The following is a 24,457-nucleotide window of genomic DNA, read 5'->3' as shown; positions in this document are numbered from 1 at the left end:
GCATGGTTTACTAACTCAATCCTTCTTGCCTCTAAATTACCTTTTTTATTTTCCCTTGATCTTATTTCCCTCATTTATTTTCTATTGATTTTTATCTTTCTAGTCTGAACACACTATTTTAATCTATATTCCATCTTATTGGAACCTTTTTATAAAATAACATTTATAATTATACTTATAAATCTCAGTCCTTACTGTACCAGTAAAGCTCTGAAGTTCAAATTGGGAACCAGTTCTGATGGTCAAAGGAAAATCCAGTAGCCAGTTGGATACAGAAGCCTCTCTGTCTTAGTATTATTATTATTATTATTGTCCTTGAGGCTACTTGTAGTTTTTATCACACACTCTTTCTCATCTGCTCCCTGCTGTCCTTGAATGCCCCTGAATGTCTGGGCATGCAACAAAATTAAGGTAAATGAAGCAGAGATAGGACTTACTCAGACTCATAGCATCCAATGAAAATAACAGTGAAATCATAAAGCCAGTATTTAAACCTGTGCTGTGATCTTTGGATTTACTTTCAATGCATTCTTCTGGGAGTGGGTAAATGTCCTAGGGTCTATGCTTGGTATATCAGCACTCTTTCCCAAGGTTCCCTCTCAGAGATATATTTGCATCCATCTGACATTGATTCATGTAGCCAGATGGCAGAGGACAGAGCTGGATCACTTAACACAGTGTGTGACCCACTTAGAAGCTGAACAATCTGTGATTTAATGTTAAATAAAAGAATTGAGCTTTTGAGTTAAAAATGCAGATTGGTTTGTTGGTTATCTTATACTCAGCATGAACAGTCTGAATGCTGAATGCATCGGTTTCAAAAAGCAAGGAGAAAAGAGGCAAAACTAATTCTGCAAGGATGGGTGATGGGATGTGTTGGTAGGTGTCATTACCAATCTACTGTGGTGGTAACAAATATCAATGAGAACCAAGAGTGCACATTTCAGCACCTAAGGAGCAAAAGGTCACTAGCAGACAACTGTGATAACGTTATGGCATGGTCACTAGTGTCCTACGGTACTTAGAAAGCACAAATTCCTCAAGGAATTTCTGAACTATCTCACAGAGATTGTAGAGGGTAACTGCACCCTTTATATAGAGAGTCCTCTTGCCTTGAACATGTTCTTTGTTGGAAAGGGTGTAAATAAAAAGAATATGAATGGAATCAGAGCATCCCATAAAAACAAAGATACAGTTGGGGCGAGTATCCCTACATCAACCCGTGAACCAGTTATGTTCGAAATGGCCTTGTTCAAAACTGGACACAAATATGTTAAATCAAATAGTAATATTTTAGCATGATATAAAACTTGGTAGAGTGTATTGACTAGGAAGCTAATGTAGCATTGTATCAGGGATATTGCAGCAACTTCTCTGTTCTCCCTGGGTCATTTCTCATCTTTCTTGCAACAGACCAAAAGTAGAAGCATGATTTCACTAATCAGTCTTGGAATTCAGAAGGGTTTTTTTAGCTGGGTTTTTCAATGACATTTATGAGGAAACGTTTAGAGAGATGTAGGACCATTATTTCAGAAACTGATGCAGTGACTCATGTTTTGTTGACTCTTATTTTTTGCTTTCTGGTGGAAGCTCTGGCATTTTGTGCTATGATGGCCTTTCTATCCTAAAGCTTTCATTATCTCGATATTCTCATCCTTTAATTGTCATGATGTCTTGAGGTGTCACTATGGAAATACTCACAAATACCCTTAAACAGAAATACCTAGAATCTTGTCCTTAGTTCTTCAATATCTTGGCCTCTAATTTACTCTGTTCCTGGTTTTACACTGACCTCCAGAAGCCCTCGCACCTAACAGCTGGAGCCCTGTCCATCCCCAGCATGAGGTTCCTGGTACTGCCCTCCTGTTCAACCTACATCCTGGCATCTAGTATAATGCCTAACACATTAAAGATGACAAATACTTGCTGAATGAATGAAGGAAGGAAATGGCTCTTTGAAATTTAATGCTTCCCAAATTAAAAAAAAATTATCCAGAGACAGACGAATATCATATGTTATTCCTTATATGTAGAATCTAAAAACATGGTACAAATGACCTTATTTACAAGACAGAAATAGAGTCACAGATGTAGAGAAAAAACTTACAGTTACCAAAAGAGGGAAGAAGGGGCCAGGATAAATTGGGAGATAGGAATTCATATATACACATTGCTATATATAAAACATATAAGAACCTACTGCATAGCACAGGAAACTCTACTCAATATTCTATAATGACCTATATGGGAAAATAATCTAAGAAAGCGTGGATATTTGTATAACTTAGCTGTACAGCAGAAACTAACACAATATTGTAAGTCAATATACTCCAATAAAAATAAAAAGTGCTAAGTTTTTTTGCCCAAAATATTTAGCAAAAATATTAATTAATGCCATTATTTTTTGAAGTATTCATTTATTTATCTGGCTGTGCTGATTCTCAGTTGTGACACTTGGGAATCTTTAGGTGGAGCATGTGGGATCCAGTTCCCTGGCCAGGGGTCGAATCCAGGCTCCCTGCATTGGGAGCATGGAGTCTTAGCTACTGGGCCACCAGGGAAGTCCCCATTATTTTTAATTGACAATCTATATGCCAACCTTAGTGAAAGTGAAAGTTGCTCAGTGGAGTCCAACTCTTTGCAACCCCAGGGAATATAGCCTGCCAGGCTCCTCTGTCCATGGAATTCTCCAGGCAAGAATACTGGAGTTGGTTGCCATGCCCTTCTCTGGGAGCTTCCCAACCCAAGTCTCCCACATTGAAGGCAGACTCTTTACCTTCTGAGGTACTCGGGAATCTGCCAAGTACTTAGGGCAAGACTAAAAGAGATGTGGCCCCTCTACAGAAGTAAGGCCGCTAACAAACACGGAACCACATGAGCATGATAGGTGATGGTGCCACAAATAAAAGGAAACAGAGGCAACAAGAGTCTATTACGCAGTCTGAGAAGTTCTCTGTCTGGAGTTGGTATTTTAACTGAGGACTGAAGAAAAAGGAACAAGCCACAGGGAAATCTGGAGGTATGGTGGCTGACAGCAGAAGGCACAGAGAGGGCTGGCACACTGGACCGAGCGGCACAGCACGAGGGAGGGGAGCAGACTGGAGAGGGAACAAGGTTGTGGAGAAGCCTGCTGAGAAGACCGACTTCATTCAATACTTTCCGACACGTCCACAGGGCGTTTAGCAAAGTAGCGACTTGATCTGAGTGAGTTTATTTTCCACTTTCTACATGTAATCAAGGTAAATCATTTCAATCCTAGGAAAAGTACTAAAGATGGCAGCATATGAAGAATCCCACCTCTCAAATTGAATTTAGTGTACCAAAACGTCATGACTACTCTCTTTCTTCCTTTTTATTTAAAACCGATATTTCTTAAATATTAAATAAATATAAAAGTGCGTAAAATACTCATAAGGTATCAAGAACAGTTTATTACTAATAAATACCTACTGACCAGTTTATAAAACATTGGACTTCAAGTTCTTGCTGTGCCTCTCCACGATGCCATCTCCTCTCTGATGACTCAGAAGGAAAAGCAGTCGAGGGTTTCGCTGTTTGTTTGCTTATCATTCCTACACTTAAAAAGTATTTTACCTGGTTTGCATTCCTAAGCAACATACTAATCTGCTTTGCAGGTTTTAAACTCATAAAAGTGGAAGCACATTCTCTGGCCACTTGCTTTCCACTAAATACTGTGGTGCTGATGTTTATCCAGGTTGCTGTCTGTGGCTCTAAGTCAAATTTATTTGCTGGTGGTGGTTCAGTTGCTTAGTTGTGTCCAACTGTTGCTACCCCATGGACTGTATCCCCCAGGCTCCTCTGTCCATGGGGTTTCCCAGGCAAGAATATTGGAATGAGCTGCCATTTCCTTCTCCAGGGGAACTTCCTGACCGAGGGATTGAACCCCTGTCTCTTGCATTGCAGGTGGTCTGCTGCATTGCCAGCAGATTCTTTACTAACTGAGCCATCGGGGAGCCCTTCATATTTATCTTGTTGCCAGGTAATATTCTTGTGTACATACTATTAAAATTTCTTCATTCTATTCTTGAAGAATAGTTATTTCCAATGCTTTGTTGATATAAAGAGCATTGCTATGAATTCTTGCCCAGTTCTCCAGATGCATATGGGTGGGAACTTCTCTAAGGAGTTTCTACCTTGGCGAGGAATTTCTGGTCCTGGGAATGTATTATCTTCAACTTTCCTAGATTGTGTCAAGATGTCCTCCAGTGTATTTGGACCAGTTTATATTGCTAGTGATAGTAATCCAGAACTGTCCTAGGTGCACCATTTTCTTGAAAATCACCTGACATCAGCAGACATAAAACTTTTGCCAATCTGACAGTACAGTAATATAACGTTATGGCTTAAATTTGCATTTCCTTAAGTACCAAGGAGGGTTTCCCTGGTGGCTCGGATGGTAAAGAATCCACCTGCAATGTGGGAGACCTGGGTTTGATCCCTGGGTTGGGAGGACCCCCTAGAGGAGGGCGTGGCAGCCCACTCCAATGTTCTTGCCTGGAGAATCCACATGGATAGAGGAGCCTGGTGGGCTACAGTCCATAGGGTCACAAAAGTCGGACACGACTGAGAGACTCAGCACAGCACAGTTACCAATGAAGTTCAGCCTACTTATGTTATTGGCCATTTGTGCTTCTCAATAGAAGAAGCATGGAAGTTCTTGCACATTTTTCAATTGTTTGTCCTTTTCATTTTTTAATAGAAATTAAGCTTATATTTTTATTTTTAAATTTTCAAGTATTATATCAGTTCAGTTCAGTTCAGTCGCTCAGTCGTGTCCGACAGCATGCCAGGCCTCCCTGTCCATCACCAACTCCCGGAGTTCACTCAAACTCATGTCTATCGAGTCGGTGATGCCATCCAGCCATCTCATTCTCTGTCGTCCTCGTCTCCTCCTACCCCTAATTGCTCCCAGCATCAGAGTCTTTTCCAGTGAGTCAACTCACCACATGAGGTGGCCAAAGTATTGGAGTTTCAGCTTTAGCATCAGTCCTTCCAATGAACACCCAGGATTGATCTCCTTTAGAATGGACTGGCTGGATCTCCTTGCAGTCCAAGGGGCTCTCAAGAGTCTTCTCCAGCACCACAGGTCAAAAGCATCAATTCTTCGGCGATCAGCTTTCTTCACAGTCCAACTCTCACATCCATACATGACCACGGGAAAAACCATAGCCTTGACTAGACAGACCTTGGTTGGCAAAGTAATATCTCTGCTTTTTAATATGCTATCTAGGCTGGTCATAACTTTCCTTCCAAGGAGTAAGCCTCTTTTAATTTCATGGCTGCAATCAGCATCCGCAGTGATTTTGGAGCCCCAAAAAATAAAGTCTGACACTGTTTCCACTGTTTCCCCATCTATTTCCCATGAAGTGATGGGACCAGATGCCATGATCTTTGTTTTCTGAATGTTGAGCTTCAAGCCAACCTTTTCACTCTCCTCTTTCACTTTCATCAAGAGGCTTTTGAGTTCCTCTTCACTTTCTGCCATAAGGGTGGTGTCATCTGCATATCTGAGGTTATTGATATTTCTCCCAGCAATCTTGATTCCAGCTTGTGCTTCTTCCAGCCCAGCGTTCCTCATGATGTACTCTGCATAGAAGTTAAATAAGCAGGGTGACAATATACAACCTTGACGTACTCCTTTTCCTATTTGGAATTAGTCTGTTGCTTCCTGACCTGCAAACAGGTTTCTCAAGAGGCAGGTCAATAGTAATTTTATTTTAATTTTATAATTTATTTATTTTTGAAGTATAATTGACATACTTTTTCTTAACCTATAGAAATCTTATATATCTTACGGACATTAATTTTTGATATTATATGTGTTGCTGTTACATTTTTCCACTTTCTTTAAAGAGTTTTATATATATATGTATACATATACATAATTTTACTTATTTTCGGCTTTGTTGGGTCTTGGTTGCTGCGTGGACTTTTCTCTCACTGCAGACAGTGGGGGCTACTCCCTAGCTGCGGTGCGTGGGCTCCTCAGGGCAGTCTTCTCCGATGGAGCGTGGACTCTAGGCTCCATGGGCTTCAGGAGCTATGGGCTGGTCTCAGTCCTGTGGCTCCCAGGCTCTGGAGCACAGGCTCAATGGTTGCAGTGCACAGGCTTGGTTTTGCTCTGTGGCAAGTGAGATCTTCACAGACCAGGGATAGAGCCCATGTCTCCTATAATGGCAGGGGGATTTTCCATCACCAAGTCACCAGGGAAGCCCTCCAGAGTATTTTGATGAACAAAATATCTTTTAATTTAGACCAAATTATCAATATTTCCTTTTATGTCTTGTTTTTCTTGATATTGTTAGAAAAAGACTTCCCTTTCCCCAGTTCACAAACGTACTCTCCATTAGCTTCTAAAGATTCATAGTTTTATATTTCATATTTAAGTCTTAAATGCATTTGGACTTGATTTTTGTGTATGATGTGAGGTAAGGATCTAACTTTTTTTTTTGGCATATCAATAACCAATAGCCCTGACAGAATTTCTCAAAAAGCCCTAGTTTCTTAGATAAAATTTTGAGCGCCAATTTTATCATAAGTCAAATTTTCACATCTTAGTACATTTGTTTATAGACCACCTATTTGTGTCAATGTTCAAGTTGCCAATATTCCACCAATATCTTAATTACTATATTTTCATGATGACTATGTATAATAAGTCTTTATACTCATACTTTGTTCCTTTTAGGAGAGTCTCAGCAACTTCTGGGCTTTTGCTTCTCCATGTAAATTTTGGAATCAGTTTGTCCAATTCTACAAATGTTGAGGGGACTTTTTTTTGGCATTGTGTTTAATGTATAGATCAATTTGGAAGAACCCATTTTTTATGCTATTGACTCTTCTGATTCATTAGCATATTATAATAGGTCTTATTTGATGTTTTTCAATAGAGTTTTATATATTTTCCATGATCTTTAATACATGTTGCTAAAGTTATTATTGGGTACTGTATATCTGCTACAGTGTTAGAAATTTTAAAATTATGCTAGCTGTCTATTGCTTACTTATAGATATGCAACTGATTTTTGTATACTGATTTTATACTCAGTAAATTTGCTAAACTCTTATTGATTAAAATAGTTTATATGGAAATCCGTTTTAATAGAGAGTCATAGCAATTGCAAATTATATTTTTCTTCACATAATGTTTAATTGCTATACCACTTTTTTTTCTTTTTCTTTGATAGATGGGAATAACAGTGGGCATCTTTATCTAAAAGGAATATTTTAATTACGAAATTTCCCTTGGATTTGAGTTTTGTCTTGTTGTACATGCACATAAAAACATTATTAAAGTTTCTAATTGTGCTGTTTTATCTGAATTTTGTATACTTTAATGATATTTTTGAAGGGGTCTGCTTGAAATATTGATTGCTAACAGAAATATGAAGAGAGGTAGATTCAGTATTGCCAATATTTTTGCTTTATCCATTATAAGAGTACATTATTTTGTGCACAGAAGTTTAAAATTGTTATAGTCTGTTAGAGAACTGAAAATTTTACCATGACATAACAGCCCTCTTTCTTTTTGCCTTAAAATTCATTTTATTTGATACAAGCATAGCCCAAGCAGGTTTCTTTAGATTAGCGTTTTCCAGGTATATTTTTTATTTTCCTTTCCTAGCCCTCATTCTTTGGCTATGTTTTTATTAAACAAAATAACTAACTAAAAATAACAACAACAGTGACATAACAAAAAAGCTGAGCTGAAAATCTTTCATGTTTATAAATGGAAAAATTTTAGCAGACATATTTATTTAATTCCGTGATTCATGGGGTCGCAGAGTCGGACACGACTGAGAGACTGAACTGAACTGAACTAGGATATAGGTTTATGATTTCCTTTAGTGAAGGTCCTCTCGTGGACACGACTGAGCGACTGAACTGAACTGAACTGAACTAGGATTTAGGTTTATGACTTCCTTTAGTGAAGGTCCTCTTGTGGCAAACACTCAGCCCGTCCTGACACACTCTCGTCTAAACGTCTACAGTCATCCTGAGTTGGGTTGAAGGTGCGTTTATTGCTTTCAGTCTAAGTGATACTTTCCCTGGATATAAATTGCTAGATTAGCAAATATTTTCCTTCAGCACATTGATGATATCATCCCACTGTTTTTTTTCCTTCCATTGTTACTGCCAAGAAATCAATTATCTAATTTTCATTTCTCTTTAGTTGTTTTTAAGATATTTCCTTTAAGATTTTAAACTTTTTCCTTTCCCTTCTGAAATATCAATGTGATGTATTTAGATACAGAAATGTTTAAAATGCTTCTTGATTAGGATTTCTGAATCTGTGAGTTTGGGTCTTTCATCAATTCTGTCCACAACATATTTTGAATATTTTACCATCCTCATTTTTGCTCACCTCTTTTTCTCACTCTGTCTTGCATGCCTCTCAATCTCTCTATTTTCTCTTTGACGTTCTTCTATATTCCTGAGTAATATTATAGACCTCTTTTTAAATTTACTACTTTTCTCTCTATTGCTGGAATGATGCATTAAATTTTAAATGTAATTATCTATTCAATTATAGAAATTCAACTTGTTTTCAAACATACATCATTGTTTTCAGTCGACTGATCTTCACTCATATTGTCAGTCTTAAAAGTACTTGTTTAACATCCTGTTCTCATAACACCAAAATGCTACGTTTTTGTAGGGCTTGTTCTAGTCTTCTGCCCTGGTTCTCACTCATGGACTTGCTCTAGATTCACTGTAATTGCTTTGATGAGTTGATATTGCTTGGAACCTTAAAGTTAGTAATAGCTTAAAGTCTGATCTGAAAACAGCCTCTTTTATAGACAAACTGATTAGTTATGCCAGGAGACCAGGGGATTTCCAAGATGAGACAGATTTACACTAAATTCTGAATTTGTCAGGTGGTGTGAATTGAATTCAAGCTTCAGGTTCACATGAGGGAGAGCTTTTAATCACAAATTCTCAGGAAGGATCTTTTCTACCTCTGTTTAAAACCTAGTTGTGCGAGTAACAATTTTCTTGCAGTTCTTTGAGATGATGGCTTCTTTATTCGTGCCTTCCCTGAGATTATGTGGCTTCCGGCAGTCCCAGGTTTACGCAGTGAGTCTGTTACTAGACTTCTCACTTTGGCTTCATTTCATGTTTTCCCATTCCTCATGCATCATGAAAAATCTAAGCTCAGTCACTGGCAGATAACTTCAAGATGAAAGACAGCTTTACTGTCTACCTCTCTGGGTACCTGCTTTCACTAGCAGCATCTTCTTTGAGCATTCCTTGATTTCTTTTCCATTCACTGACTTATTTAAACATATTTTAAAAGTTATACAGAATCTTTGTTTTCATTGGAAACTCAGGACTCTCCAACTTGCTTTGTGACGTTTTTACATTTTAGATCCTATCAACAGCAGATGTAGGTTTTTATATGGCAGAGGAAAACAGTGGCTTCAGGACTGCTTCAGAATCACTGTAATTCTACGAAAAACTAATCAAGTTTGAAGGGCTTATTATCAGAAATGCAGTGATATCCAGAAACCATAATGGCTCCTTTTAGCCTAAACTGGCTTTTTTAAAGCTAGAAAATGAGACAACGAGGGCACTACGAAGAAGTGAATCCAGATGAACACTTACAGAAAAGCTTAAAATTTCAAACAGTCTCCTATTTAGAACTAACTTTTACCAGTAATGGAGTCTTTTACACTAAAATTCAGAATATTTTTGATCACCCACATAATATATAGAAATAGATTATTTTAAGAAACACATGCAAATACATAATATAGAGTGTATAGCACCCTGACTACCCTCTCCAATCTCAGCCCCTTCTTCAAGTTAACCACAGTTTAAATGTTTGCTGTGTAAATGTCCAGAACTTCTATATCTATTCTTCATAGTCATACTATACATATACACAGAAAGAAATATAGAGTTTGTTCTGCTTTTAAAAAAATATATAGGTGGTGTCTGAACATATTTTAAAATTCTATTCTCTTGCTTAATAGTCCAGATATATAATTCTGCATTAAATCACCTAATGGAGACTTTGCTTCACTCCCTCCAAACTTCCACATTTTCTTAGAGAAGCCTGATCCCATTCTGACTTTCAACTTGTGACCTACAGTTTTCTTTCTGGAAACAGAAATTTCTCTGCTTTTGGTGGTCCAAAATTTCCCAGCTTTGGAACTTGCTGTAGATTTTTCCTTTCTTATTGCTGAGCCCCCTTGGACTGCAAGGAGATCCAACCAGTCCATTCTAAAGGAGATCAATCCTGGGTGTTCATTGGAAGGACTGATGCTAAAGCTGAAACTCCAATACTTTGGCCACCTCATGCAAAGAGTTGACTCACTGGAAAAGAGTCTGATGCTAGGAAGGATTGGGGGTGGAAGGAGACAGGGACAACAGAGAATGAGATGGCTGGATGGCATCACCGACTCGATGGACATGAGTTTGAGTGAACTCCGGGAGTTGGTGATGGACAGGGAGGCCTGGCGTGCTGTGATTCATGGGGTCACAAAGAGTCAGACACGACTGAGCGACTGAACTGAACTGAATGTCCTTCAACTGTGAAAATTTTTCCTATCATATTTCTTTGATAATTTGCTTCCCTTGGTTTTCGTTTTGGTTTCCCTCTTACAAGGGGGTCCTATGCTCTGGATGCTTAGTTTTCTCCCTCTTTTTATCTGCAAAATCAGTTACCTCCCTTCTATTTGCCTTCTACCTTCCAACTGTATACTGATCTTCTAAACACCATTATCTCCTCCTTTGTATTCTTCATTTTTTTTTCACTATCATTTTATGAGAAACCACTTAAAATATCATTTCTAGGTATCTGTCCCACAGAAATATACAAGCCTCCTTAAGAATATCTATACATAGTTTACATAAATATATGTGTAAAACCATATTGTATGGCTTCTGCTGTTTTATATTTTACATGATTACTATATGTATGTACATATGTGTGTGTGATTATTGCTACTACAGAAGAAAGTTGTTGACTTTTAGTATTTAAATTGCATCCAGTGTCTGTCTGTCTGGATGCAGAAAATAATATTTTTTCTTATGTAAGTTTTCAGCTGTCCTCTGATCAACAGATAATTTAATATTCAAAATGTATAGGTCTTATTTCTTTCCATGGGTCTCACTGTAACTCTCTAAGGCGCAACATGATTGGGAGAAGAAAGGAGTGGGCTCAGGAAGACAAAGTAAGGAAGCAGGAGGCTGATTTCTGGCCTGGTCCCTTCACTACCTGTAAGTGGACCCTCTGGGCCTCTTTTTACATCTGCTAAGTGAAGGTGTCAGCTCAGCTTATTTCAAAACCCCTTGCACTTCTTGCTATCTATGTAATTTTCTAAAATTTTCTACCTTAGGATCACCAGAGTTAGCAATAGCTCTGTTATCCCACCTTTGAATGATTATAAATTCAACTTGTCCTCAGTCCATTAACAAATGCTTGCATGAATAATGAGAATAGCAGAGCATGACACCAGAATCTGAAGACAAGATGTTGTCAGGTTGGTAGGAAAATCCTCTATTAGGTCAGGGCAGATAAATCAATCAGGGAAAATTATGTTCCTGGACACTGCAAGCAAGCCTTCAAGGTTATGTAAATAAGTTTTTCAATCAATATGCTTCTCTGTCCTTTTAACTGTGTATAAATTAATAGCAGCTGAGAATGAATAAAGAAAAGAACGCAGGAGGAAGAAGAATGGAACAAACAACAAAATAGAGCAGAAATCACATTTATCTGACGTCTGCACAACAGAGAAGGGAAACGTGATCTGAAATCAAAGGGCGCTGAATTTTTCAAGTAGTGGGCATTATACCTGGATAATCAGGGCAGATACAGCTGTGTAGCAGGACACAGCAAGATGCGCTCGTTTTAGAACATGTTTGCTGACGTCATAGTGGAAGTTTGTGTACAATAACATTTACACATGTTTTAAAAAAGTCAATGGATTAACCAATTTAAGAGATAGGTAATACACATGGTACAAAACTCAAAGTGAGTAAAAGGTTATTTAGGGGCACTTATACCCTCTTTGTACTATAATACAATTTCACTGATAATAGGTTACTAAGTTCCAACACAGGCTCCTTTAGATTAGAGATATGTACCCAAACAATGAGTAATTCTGCTTCTGCTTACATATATTAATAGATGCAATATATGCAGAGAAAATATTTTAAATATATATAACATATTTAAATAAATAAATATATATATATATGTGTAAGTATGCATCATGGATGGATGGACAAATGGACTACTTTCAAACCCACTGCCCTCCAGTTTCAAGAGATGAAAAAATGTTAAAAAGAAAACCCATTTTCTATTTTACTCCTTGACATGTGAGTACTATAATTCCTAGATTAGAAATCTATATGATAAAACAGTTCTCAATAAACAATTCCTAGGTTTTTCAACTAAATTAGCTCTAATCCTTAGAAAGAATGTTCCTGAAAGCCAGAATCCTGGTAATGCAATGACAGAAGAGCACTGAGGACCATTCCAAGTGTCTTTATTCTTCATCTTGGGCTCTTATAAAATCTCACATAATAGCTTTTACACATGTTAGTTTGCCAATAGTATTTAAATACGCAGGAATTGTAAGTATGGAAATGATCATGATAAAACTCTGGCCAACACACTTTGTATATTTAGGTACAAAGCTTAAAAAAAAGGAGTGATTATTTCTGAAAGTTGCAGCTGAGCCACATTTCTGGGGATTATGTCAGCATGGAGAGGAGACTGGCAGGCCAGACCGAAAGCTTTGCTGGCTTTGTGCCCTTGCTGGGACACACCTTCACCTATGGACGCACCTACAGGATTAACCCATTGAAATAACAGCAGAGAAGTGGCTGGCAAGCACCAATCTTAATCTATTAGGAATATCTAATTTTAGAGCTGCTCTTAACAGAAAAATATTCTGAGCTCTTACATATGAAATGGGCATTAAAAATAAATTTCTGCAGAATTAAATTCAGCAGAATTGAGCATAATTTTCAGCCCCAAAACAGTAAGCATTTCTTCTTCTAAAAATAAGCATTTAAAAGGTTTTGACTAAAAATCTTGCTGAAGCATTTGAGCAGGGTTCAATTTGGTAGAGAAGTTGATGGGCGAGAACAGGGAAAGGCTTGTGCCACCCAGGCAAGGGTGCCTTTTGTTCCTGTGCAACCTAACCTTCATGAAACTGTCTGTCATTCACCTCACTACAAACATCTCTGTGTCACAGCAAGTGCTGGGTCAGGAGAGGACATGGTGTCCAGGAAACCTGCAATCAGGTTAGAAAACTCCCAGGTGACCCATTCCTTTTCAAATGCCTCTGAGCAGCTGGCACTGCCCAGCACACTACCTGAGTTCCCTGCCTGTGAAGTGGCTGTCATTTAAGTCACAGTGGAGGCACTTCCCCAAACCACTCTCCCTGGAGGTGTAGGAACTGTTCTTCCAATGACGGTGAGAGGAACTGTGCTAGCCTTTCTATTGAAGGAAATGTCAGTTTCCTTAGAGTTGCTTCAAAATTCCAGTTCCCTATAGGGTTAATCTTATGTTTCTTGCATGTATCACTCGCTTTAGCTAAAGTGCATTCTTTCAAGATGTTCTTCCTATTTTCAATTCTCCTAGATGGTGGCTAAATCTCTGCAGATCATGGGTCTTCAAAGTGGGGCAAGAGTTGGTGGTGGCTGAGACCCACTAGGCTTTCCTTATATCACCACAGGTCTCTGCTGTGAAGGGGCTGCTCTAGGTTTTTCCATGGACTAGTGGCTACTGCCCATTTGGGATGATTGATTGGTGGCTGCTTCTTTAGTCCATGGTCTGGACCGACTGACCTGGGGGAGCTGCTTTGTCTTGTTCTTAAGCTTCTACCGGCCACTCCCACCACCGCCACTTCCCATCACTGGGGCATTCAGAGACATCCCAGTCCTTCCAAGGCACACCTGATATGGGAGCCAGGAGCCTTGCCCAGAATCTTCTGGATGCTGGTCCCGAGAGGGGAAATCAGAGAGGTAGGTACACATCTCACCTCCTGCTCTATCCTCACTTCCTTTCCTTCCCCACAATTCCTAGGGTTAGAAAAGGCAGGCCCTCCTCTTCCTGTGTCATATCCTGAGTCCTGGGGTGGGTGGTTAGTAAGGCTCTAGCCCTTCAGGTCTGGAGTTAAAAGAGACTAAAGGAATTTGGAGAAATTCCCTTCTCACTTGAAATCTCTCTTTGCCAAGATTTCTGCCCTGTTATGTACGGTCTTCTTCCTTGCTGGCATTAGGTCCCATCATTTCATGGCAAATAGATGGGGAAATAATGGAAAGTAACAGACTTTATTTTGGGGGGCTCCAAAATCACTGCAGATGTTGACTGTAGCCATGAAATTAAAAGACGTTTGCTCCTTGGAAGAAAAGCTATGACCAATCTAGACAGCACATTAAAAAGCAGAGACATTACTTTGCTGACAGAGGTCCATCTAGTCAAAGCTCTGGTTTTCCAGTAGTCAAGTATAGACGTAGGTGTTGGACTATAAAGAAAGCTGAGCACTGAAGAATTGATGCTTTTGAACTGTGGTGTTGGAGAAGACTCTTGAGAGTCCCTTGGACTGCAAGAAGATCCAACCAGTTCATCCTAAAGGATATCAGTCCTGAATATTCATTGGAAGGACTGATGCTGAAGCTGAAACTCAAATAGGTTGCATCCAATTCTGATGTGAAGAACTGACTCAATAGAAAAGACCCTGATGCTGGGAAAGATTGAAGGTGGGAGGAGAAGGAGACAACAGAGGATGAGATGATTGGATGGCATCACCAACTTGATGGACATGAGTTTGAGTAAACTCCAGAAGTTGGTGATGGACAGGGAAGCCTGGCCTGCTGCAGTTCATGGGGTTGCAAAGAGTAAGACATGACTGAGAGACTGAACAGAATTGAACTGAATTGATGCTGCAAACTCATTAATATTGATTCATCAGTGAAAACATAACCCTGCCAACCACTTCCCTGGCAGTCATTTATTTAGTAATCTCATGATAAACTAGCCTGGATCCTAGGTTACATGTGCTGACTCATCTCTTCTCAAGTGTGTCTTCCCTTGATTCCTGACTTCCCTCGTTACTATTCCAGATTTCTGGGTTTCTTCAAGTCTGGGCTTTGAGAAGGGGGTTAGACAAGCTGTCTGCTGTTCCTTGTCTCCGGCTCATCCCACTCTTGTTTCACTTCGCTCCCACCTTCCCTGTGATCCCTCACTCAAACCCAGGGAACCAATAACCTTCTGGTCACTAAACTCAAGATACACCTGGTCACTGAAGTAGCATCTACTCAGTTCCGGAAACACTATGGGTGACTCCCTTCATAGGGAGGCCTTTTATTTCTCTTGCTTTCCTTCCCAATTCACAGGATGTACCTTTTCTGTCCCTTTCAGGCTTTTTCTCCTCTACCAAACTTCTTGAAATGAAGAGTTGTCTGGAGCCAAAGTCCTAGGATATTTTCTCTTTTCCCTCTCTATGCCAAGGATCTTATCCATCCTATTCTTCAGTTCAACTTAGATTCACAATTCTCAAATGTTTGCACATGTAGGTTATATCTGGAGAAAGGGTGAAAACTTCAAGTCACTTAATCTTTTCTGCTTGAGTGCCTTCTTCTCTCATCACCCTCATGATAGCCTCATACAATATGCTGATGATAAAATAAATTGTAAATGATCAGGGTTGTAGTCAGTAAACAAGATGTACTGGGATGTCAATTTGGAGTGAAAGACGTGGGTAGGCAGTGAGTACTGTTCCTCTGTGACTCGGACAAACCACTTTTACCTCCTGGGCTGCAGAGTTTAGAGGCTATAGGTGTGACTTATTTTTAGTTTTAATAAAAGATTGAATGAGAATTGTGCCAAGTGATATTTCATTTTCAAAGTCTGAGCTACTTCTTACTGGCTTGGAAGAAAAGGGTAACATTGGAGTGAACTGTGTACTACAAAAAATAAAACTTCATCTCAAAACTGTTATTTACCCCAGTAGTTTTCTATTTTATTTCATTTATTGTTACTTAAAATTGTTAGTAGAGACAAAAATGGCCTCTTTAAAATGAACGAGGCCAGTGTTGGCTTAGTATTGACTATGGGGTAGTATTAGCAGTGGGGGGGGGGGAGTATTATGTTATAGCTGAGGCAGTTTTCCAGTGGAAGACCTTGCTAAGTGGGTTAGAAAAATGTTGTCAATGCTTGGCTTAGTTTTGAGGGGACTTTTCTGTTGCTCTCCAAATTTTTTATATGAGCAGAACCTGAGAGTTCATAGGTCAGGAAGCAGCATTGACTCTGGTGGAAGAAACATAGAAAAAGGGTTTTAAAGGTAATATATCAATATACATAAAGAAGGCTGAGTGCTTTCAAACTGTGATGTGGAGAAGATGCTTCAGAGTCCTTTAGAGAGCAAGGAGACCAAACCAGTCAATCCTAAAGGAAATCAACCCTGCATATTCATCAGAAGGACTGATGCTGAAGCTGAAGCTCCAATACTTTGGCCACCTAATGAGAAGAGCAGACTCATCAGAAAAGACCCTGATGCTGGGAAAGACTGAAGGCAGGAGGAGAAGGGGACGACAGAGGATCAGATGGTTGGATGGCATCATCAACTCAATGGATATGAGTTTGAGCAAACTCTGGGAGATGGTGAAGGACAGGGAGGCCTGGTGTGCTGCAGTCCATGGGGTCGCAAAGAGTCAGACATGACTGAACAACTGAACAGCAAAACAATATCAATATTACATTTTAGTAGAAAGTTTAGTTTACAAAAGATGAGTAAGAATGTTTGCAAAAGGAACTCTGCATAATTCTGACAAAAACTTCTGCCATAAACAGTTAAGATTTGTGTCAGTGGTATGAGAGTTGGACTGTGAAGAAAGCTGATCCCTGAAGAATTGATGCTTTTGAACTGTGGTGCTGGAGAAGACTCTTGAGAATCCCTTGGACTGCAAGGAGACCCAACCAGTCCATTCTAGAAGAGATCAATCCTGGGTGTTCACTGGAAGGACTGATGCTAAAGCTGAAACTCCAATACTTTGGCCACCTCATGCGAAGAATTGACTCACTGGAAAAGACTCTGATGCTGGGAGGGATTGGGGGCAGGAGGAGACGGGGACGACAGAGAATGAGATGGCTGGATGGCATCACCAGCTCGATGGACATGAGTTTGAGTGAACTCCAGGAGTTGGTGATGGACAGGGAGGCCTGGCGTGCTGTGATTCATAGGGTCACAAAGAGTTGGACATGACTGAGCGACTGAACTGAACTGAATGCTGGCAAATATTAATAGGCCATTTTTCTGGGGGAAAAATAGCCTGATTTGTAGCACGTGTTGATTTCTGTGGTGTAAATATACCCCTTGTAGCCTATTTCAAGTTTCCAACATGACGCTCCTGAACTGAAAGTTAGGAAGAGGTGTGTGGTAGGAATCCTTTGTAGTGACGCTACAGCCACCAAAGAGGTCATTTGCCTCCAAGGCACAGATGACAATGAAATGTCTTACCTAATTAGCAATGGTGACTTTGGGAAATTTATTTCTTTTGTTTTTTCTCCTTTTCCTTTTTACCTCATTTTTTATAAATTGAAGTGCAACATTGTGCTAGTTTACAATATTATGTTAGGTGTACAGCAAAGTGATTTATATATATATTCTTTTTCAGAATCTTTTCCCTTATAGATCCCTTTGTTTTTAGTATGATTTGTTTAACTGTAAATTTATATCATTTACTTTTTCCCTGGTGACTCCGAGGGTAAAGCGTCTGCCTGCAATGTGGGAAACCCGGGTTTGATCCCTGGGTTGGGAGGATCCCCTGAAGAAGGAAATGGCAACCCACTCCAGTACTCTTGCCAGGAGAACCCCACAGACGGAGGAGCCTGGCGGGCTATAGTCCATGGGGTCACAAAGAGTCAGACATGACTGAGCTACATCACTTTCACTTTCTTTTCACTTTTAAATAGTATTTGTGTTCAACAACCAGCTCACGGAATCCCTGGAAAAATTTTAAATGAGTTCCTGTGAGCTAGTATAATCAACTGTAGCTCACCGATGGTTTGTCCTCAGAGAAAAAGGAAAATTAATATTAATATTTGTTTAAGCAATATTGCTTAAGCAGTCCATCCTAAAGGAGATCAGTCCTGGGCGTTCATTGGAAGGACTGATGTTGAAGCTGAAACTCCAATACTTTGGTCACCTCATGCGAAGGGCTGACTCATTTGAAAAGATCCTGATGCTGGGAAAGACTGAGGGCAGGAGGAGAAGGGGACGACAGAGGATGAGATGGTTGGATGGCATCACCGACTCAATGGACATGGGTTTGGGTGGACTCCGGGAGTTCATGATGGACAGGGAGGCCTGGCGTGCTGCAGTTCATGGGGTTGCAACTGAACTAAACTGAAGCAATATTTAATTTCTTTCAAATTATGAGAGGTGGACACTTTGCTTTAGATTTTTTTTAACTTGTTAATTTTCCAAAACCCTTTATTATATGTTAATAGAACCAATAAAATACAGGAATTAAAATCATGGGTTGCTAGATCAGTAGGTGATAGTTTTCTGCATACATATATTAACTGAGTGTGAGGTATGTATCTCCTCTCAGGGAAAAAAAACAGAAAAAAGATATTTGTTTTTTGAATGATGTGTTTTATGAACTGAACTGTGTCCTCTCAAAATTCATATACTGAAGCCTCCAACATACTGACTGTATTTAGAAATGGAGCCACTGAGAAAGTGAAGTAAAGTTGCTCAGTTGAGTCCGACTCTTTGCGACCCAATGGACTGTAGCCCACCAGGCTCCTCGGTCCATGGAATTTTCAGGCAAGAATACTGGAGTGGGTTGCCATTTCCTGTGCTAGGGGGTCTTCCCGACCCAAGAATCAAACTGGGGTCTCCTGCATTACAGGCAGACACTTTACTGTCTGAGCCACAAGGGAAGCCATGAAGGTTAAATGAGGTAATAAGGATAGCGCCCTATCCTGACAGAACTGGTGTTGTTATAAAAAGAGGAAGATGTACAGAGTTTCTCTCTCTCTCAAGTGCAGGTCAAAGGCTGGGTAAGGACACAGCAAGAAGCCACCGCCTACAAGGAGACGAGAGGCCAAGAGGCCCCACAGAAGCCATCCCTACTGGTACCTTGATCTTGGACTTCAGACTGCAGAACGGTGAGAAAATAATTTTCTCTTGTTTAGGCAACCCTGTCGGAAATATTTTGTAATGGCAGCTTAAGCTAACTAACACAACATTAAATTATGAAATTATGTGCAAATCCACAGTAGTTACATGATCCTTCCACCACAGGCTTTTTCATAATGTCATGAGGAATTCCTTCCCATCTGCTCCTCTGCTGGATAAACTCTGACTTCATTCTGTAGGTCAGGGATTACCAGCTCTGGGAAACTTTCCTAGGTTTCCCCAGCAAGAGTCAGCCCTTCCTCCGCTATTAACAGCTCTATTATAATGATGATAATAAGAGTTTGGTCCCAACACAAATCCTTTGTAGAAAGGTAGACTGTACATTAGAAATCCAGATTCAGCATGTTACCTTTCTGGGCTGTCCATATATTAGCCACCAGCAGCATGCAGCTGTTTATGATTAAATTTAAATAAAATTAAACATTCAATTTCTCAGTTACACTAATCACATTTTAAACATTAATTAACACCTGTGGCTACTGCACTTAACTCTGAGACATGGAACATTTCCATCACTGCAGACAGTTCTATGGGACAGGGTTACCCTAGACTGTAAGCAATCTGTGGTGGGGCCAGTGGGGGTGTGTGTGGTAAGGCTGCAATCTTATTACGTCATTTTATTTTCCCAGCACGTGCCCACTGCCTGCTTTGCAGTAGCATTCAATAAATAATTGAATTAAAAGAAAAAATTGATCCTATTTACATAGTTGCAGCTCCCTAAGCATTCATGGTTCCTAGAGACCAGAGAAATGAACCCACATATAAACATTTCTTTTTATTACTGACAAGTAAATGAACACTAAGCAATTTCATTTTCCCTGGGATGAGAACACCCATATGCAGCATTAAGATATAATTATAGAATTTCTCTCTCAGGTATTCATATAGCAATCTATAGCTGTTAACTCAGAAGCCCAATATCAATTCTAATTTCTTTTTTCTAGGTCATCTATGCTCCATTGTTCTATAACTGACCCTATGGACTCATTAAATCTTTCAGCACAATATTTATGCAAACCTATTTAATGAGTCCTCCAACACCTTGAATTCTCTGGATCTCATACCTATTATTTTAGTGGCAAACTTCTGAGTTTAATTAACTGTATTCTTCATGGACTAAAGGAGACCATAAGAAGTCACGCAGTTGGTACACAACTTTCAGACAATCTCTTTGCTGCCACATTTAAAGATCTTCAAAAAGACACGGAATAACCCTTGGCAATCTCTTTGGGTATTTAGATATTCTACCTCTCAGAAACTTTTCTTTCTTGCTTAAATCTTTCATAATTTAGCCCAAAGCAGTTCTCCTTACTCTAACTCCAGAGCAAAAGGAAAACAGGGGCCCCCTGTCACATGCTCTGGAGAAACCCCTTTCTGTGCTTTAACTCAGACATAAACATTGGACTGATCAAAAAGTTCATTTGGGAACTTTCCAGCCAACCCAAACAATCTGAAAGGAGATACTGCTCTTCCAAGATGTTGCTGTGCATTTCCTAGTAATCTCAGGGTAAATACTAGGACTGAGTAGAAATATTATTTGAATGAAAAACTGAAAGCCATAAAAATAAACAAATACAAATAGACCACAGAGCAGAGCTGTGTGTGGACCCTAACTCCTTTCTCATAATCCAGGCTATGACTTTCCAACTGCGAGAAGTAGGTAAGTTAACAAGGATGCTCTTCTAGAGCTGGGCAAAGAGAAGGATTTAAGAGAAGAGAGTGTGAAGAGATGAGAAGAAAGGTATTCTCAAGGGAAGCAAGCCCCCTCAGCTCAGGGACTGAACTGAACTGAACTGAAAGATTACACAACAAAACAACTTATCTTGCTCAAGGGTATGTTTTTCCTTAAACTCTGTACCAATGATTATATAACAATGTATTCTGCTTGAGGACATGTTTCTCCTTCTTAAGAACCTTCTGACTAATCTTGTCATCTTAAAATGTAAATTGTAGGAGTAGGTCTAGTAAGACCTTGCAAACTTGAGACATTCTTTTGATTTATTGTTAATAACTAATAGAAAACGTATAGAACTCCCTTGCTAAGACTAGTGACAGGGCACTCTCCATCCCCCTCTGACATCTGTGTCGGAAGCTTCCTCTGTTCTCTTTCACTGTAATAATACTTCTGCCACACAAAAACTCTGAGAGGTAAAGCCTGGTCCCTGATCCTGAAGTTAAATCTTCTTCGGAGACCATGAATCTGATATCCTTCACTGTAAGCTATCAGTACAAAATATACTTTCCATATACTGCTATAAAAGAAGAAAATTTTGCTCTTTTTCAATCAGAAAAAGTGTATTTTTTAAAAAATTTTAGCAATGAGATCTATTTTTCCATGGAAAGTGTGAAGTTGGCTTATTTTTATGTTGCCTTTTTATATGTGGGAATTTTTTTGGGCTCCAAAATCACTGCAGATGCTGATTGCAGCCATGAAATTAAAAGACGCTTGCTCCTTGGAAGGAAAGTTATGACCAACCTTGATAGTATATTAAAAAGCAGAGACATTACTTTGCCAACCAAGGTCCGTCTAGTCAAGGCAATGGTTTTTCCCGTGGTCATGTATGGATGTGAAAGTTGGACTGTGAAGAAGGCTGATCGCCGAAGAATCGATGCTTTTGAACTGTGGTGCTGGAGAAGACTCTTGAGAGTCCCTTATACTGCAAGGAGATCCAACCAGTCCATTCTAAAGGAGATCAACCCTGGATGTTCATTGGAGGGACTGATGCTAAAGCTGAAACTGCAATACTTTGGCCACCTCATGCGACGAGTTGACTCACTGGAAAAGACTGTGATGCTGGGAAAGGTTGGGGGCGGGAGGAGAAGGGGACGATGGAGAATGAGATGGCTGGATGGCATCACCGACTCTGTGGACATGAATTTGAGTGTACTCCGGGGGTTGGTGATGGACAGGGAGGCCTGGCGTGCTGTGATTCATGGGGTCGCAGAGAGTCGGACACGACTGAGCGACTGAACTGAACTGAACTGAAAGGGATCAGACTAACTATGCGATTAGATAATTTTTTAATGTCCAGGTATTGTGGGAATCTCTCTCTCTTTTGAAAATAATTATTGTTGCTAAGCAGGAAGCTCACTTACATTCTGAAGGGAAATCAAATTGTGAACCAGCGATTACAAGTCTGACGGAACACAGTGACAAAAATGTAACCTTTAAGTCTCTATTGCATTCGTTTTGAAAGACAAACCCAAGTCATGTGTCTGTGATTCACTGTCATTCTGAGAGAATTCAATACTCTACCTGGGGTATTAAACGTTTCACAGTAACTCAAAAATACCAGGACCAGGAAGTGCAACAAAAAAGCAATCCAATGCTTACAATAAATGACTTTAAAGGCAGCCTAAACATCGATAACCCAAGGAGGAAGACATCTTCAAGGTCTCCCTGACACCTTCCTGGGGAAATCTATTCACCCCTTCTACACCCCATCTTCCAATGTGAGCTTTATCACAAGGTCACTACAGGGACAAGATCATCACTACTGGGAGGACATGGACAGAATTCAAGCCACGCTGTGGTTTGACTCTCAAATAACATTCTCTGCCTCTCTAGCGTCACAGTCAATTGGTTCAGTTGCTCGGTCATGTCTGACTCTTTGCAACTCCATGGACTGCAGCAGGCCAGGCTTCCCTGTCCATCACCAACTCCCAGAGTTTACTCAAACTCATGTCCATAGAGTCGGTGATGCCATCCAATCATCTCATCCCCTGTCATCCCCTTCTCCTCCTGCCTTCTATCTTTCCCAGCATCAGGATCTTTTCAAATGAGTCAGCTCTTTGCATCAGGTGACCAAAGTATTGGAGTTTCAGCTTCAACATCAGTCCTTCAAATGAATATTCAGGACTGATTTCCTTTAAGATGAACTGGTTGGATCTCCTTACAGTCCAAGGGGCTCTCAACAATCTTCTCCAACACCACAGTTCAAAAGCATCAATTCTTCAGCACTCAGCTTTCTTTATATTCCAACTCTCACACCCACACATGACTACTGGAAAAACCATAGCTTTGACTTGACGGACCTTTGTTGGCAAAGTAATGTCTCTGATTTTTAATAGGCTGTCTAGGTTCATCACAGCTTTTCTTCCAAGGAGCAAACGTCTTTTAATTTCATGGCTGCAGTCATCATCTGCAGATTTTGGAGCCCCCAAAAATAAAGTCTGCCATTGTTTCTCCACCTATTTGCCATGAAGTGATGGGACCGGATGCCATGATCTTTGTTTTCTGAAAGTTGAGCTTTAAGCCAACTTTTTCACTCTCCTCTTTCACTTGCATCAAGAAGCTCTTTAGTTCTTCTTCTCTTTCTGCCATAAAGGTGGTGTCATCTGCATATCTGAGGTTATTGATATTTACACAGTCACAGTCAATAGTACAAAATAAAAAGATATCAAAAGGTCAGACTCTTGATTCGGCCAAAAAATTAAAACACAATAAAACATCATGAAGGCAGCTTAAAGCTTTTCCTTCCAGGTGCTTCAGCCAGAAGCATTAGACCCCTGCTATTCAAATGTGGTCCCTGGAGATGTAGCATCCAGGATACCTATGGGAGTGAGTCAGAAATACAGATCTCAGATCCCATCCAGACCTCCTGAATCAGAATCTGCATTCTTTTAGGACCTCCAGGTAATTAATGATGCTCTGAGCTACAGCATCACTGTATGTGGCAATTGATGTAGAGGATGACAGAAAACTTATACCTCTTTCTCAGTAAAATAGCTGTTTCTCACTAATTCCTCAACATGTTTCTAAACTGCACTGCTTCACAGATCAACAAGTACTTGAAGACAAATCCATTATAAATCTCACTACAAATCTATTTTCAACGCATCAGAATAGAAACTTGCTTTCTCTGTAATCATAACAAAGCCTCTTTTATCCCTGAAATGCACACCCGTTGCAATGGCATAGTTCATTTTCTTATTAGCAAATAGATATCATTATGTATTTCCTTTAGCAAGTTAAAGTCCTCTTTAATTTTCAAGCTTCAATTTGTTCCAGCTAGAAGTCCCTGGCCCAAGCTCCCTATTGGTGAGATATTTACACGAGTTCTTGATTCTAAAGAATCAGTAAATCCTGAGATATCCCCTTAACTCAAAGTACCACGCAGGGATACAATTACTTTTACCGGAGTTTTAAAAGGAGAAGTGTGATGAATTGAGTGGAGTGAGGCAAGAAGATTTCCTGAGAGTTAATTTAACCCCATTGGATTTTAAGGTCATAAGACTGGAAACCAGTGCTTTGAGAAGGAGGAATT

The 24,457-nt window shown here is 39.7% G+C and overlaps 1 protein-coding gene across 3 annotated transcripts in view; it reads right to left on the bottom strand.

Annotated features, from left to right (window-relative positions):
• The window catches only part of PLCB1 (phospholipase C beta 1), an 861,253-nt gene that overhangs the window by 58,920 nt on the left and 777,876 nt on the right, over nt 1-24,457 (bottom strand). The window lies entirely within an intron of this gene.

Source organism: Moschus berezovskii, chromosome 15, assembly GCF_049115385.1.
Source record: "Moschus berezovskii isolate FMDL1 chromosome 15, NW_MosBer_1.0, whole genome shotgun sequence".
Classification (NCBI taxonomy): Eukaryota; Metazoa; Chordata; class Mammalia; order Artiodactyla; family Moschidae; genus Moschus; species Moschus berezovskii.
The sequence above is the reverse complement of the archived record's forward strand: the minus strand, read 5'-3'. Positions and strand labels throughout refer to the sequence as shown.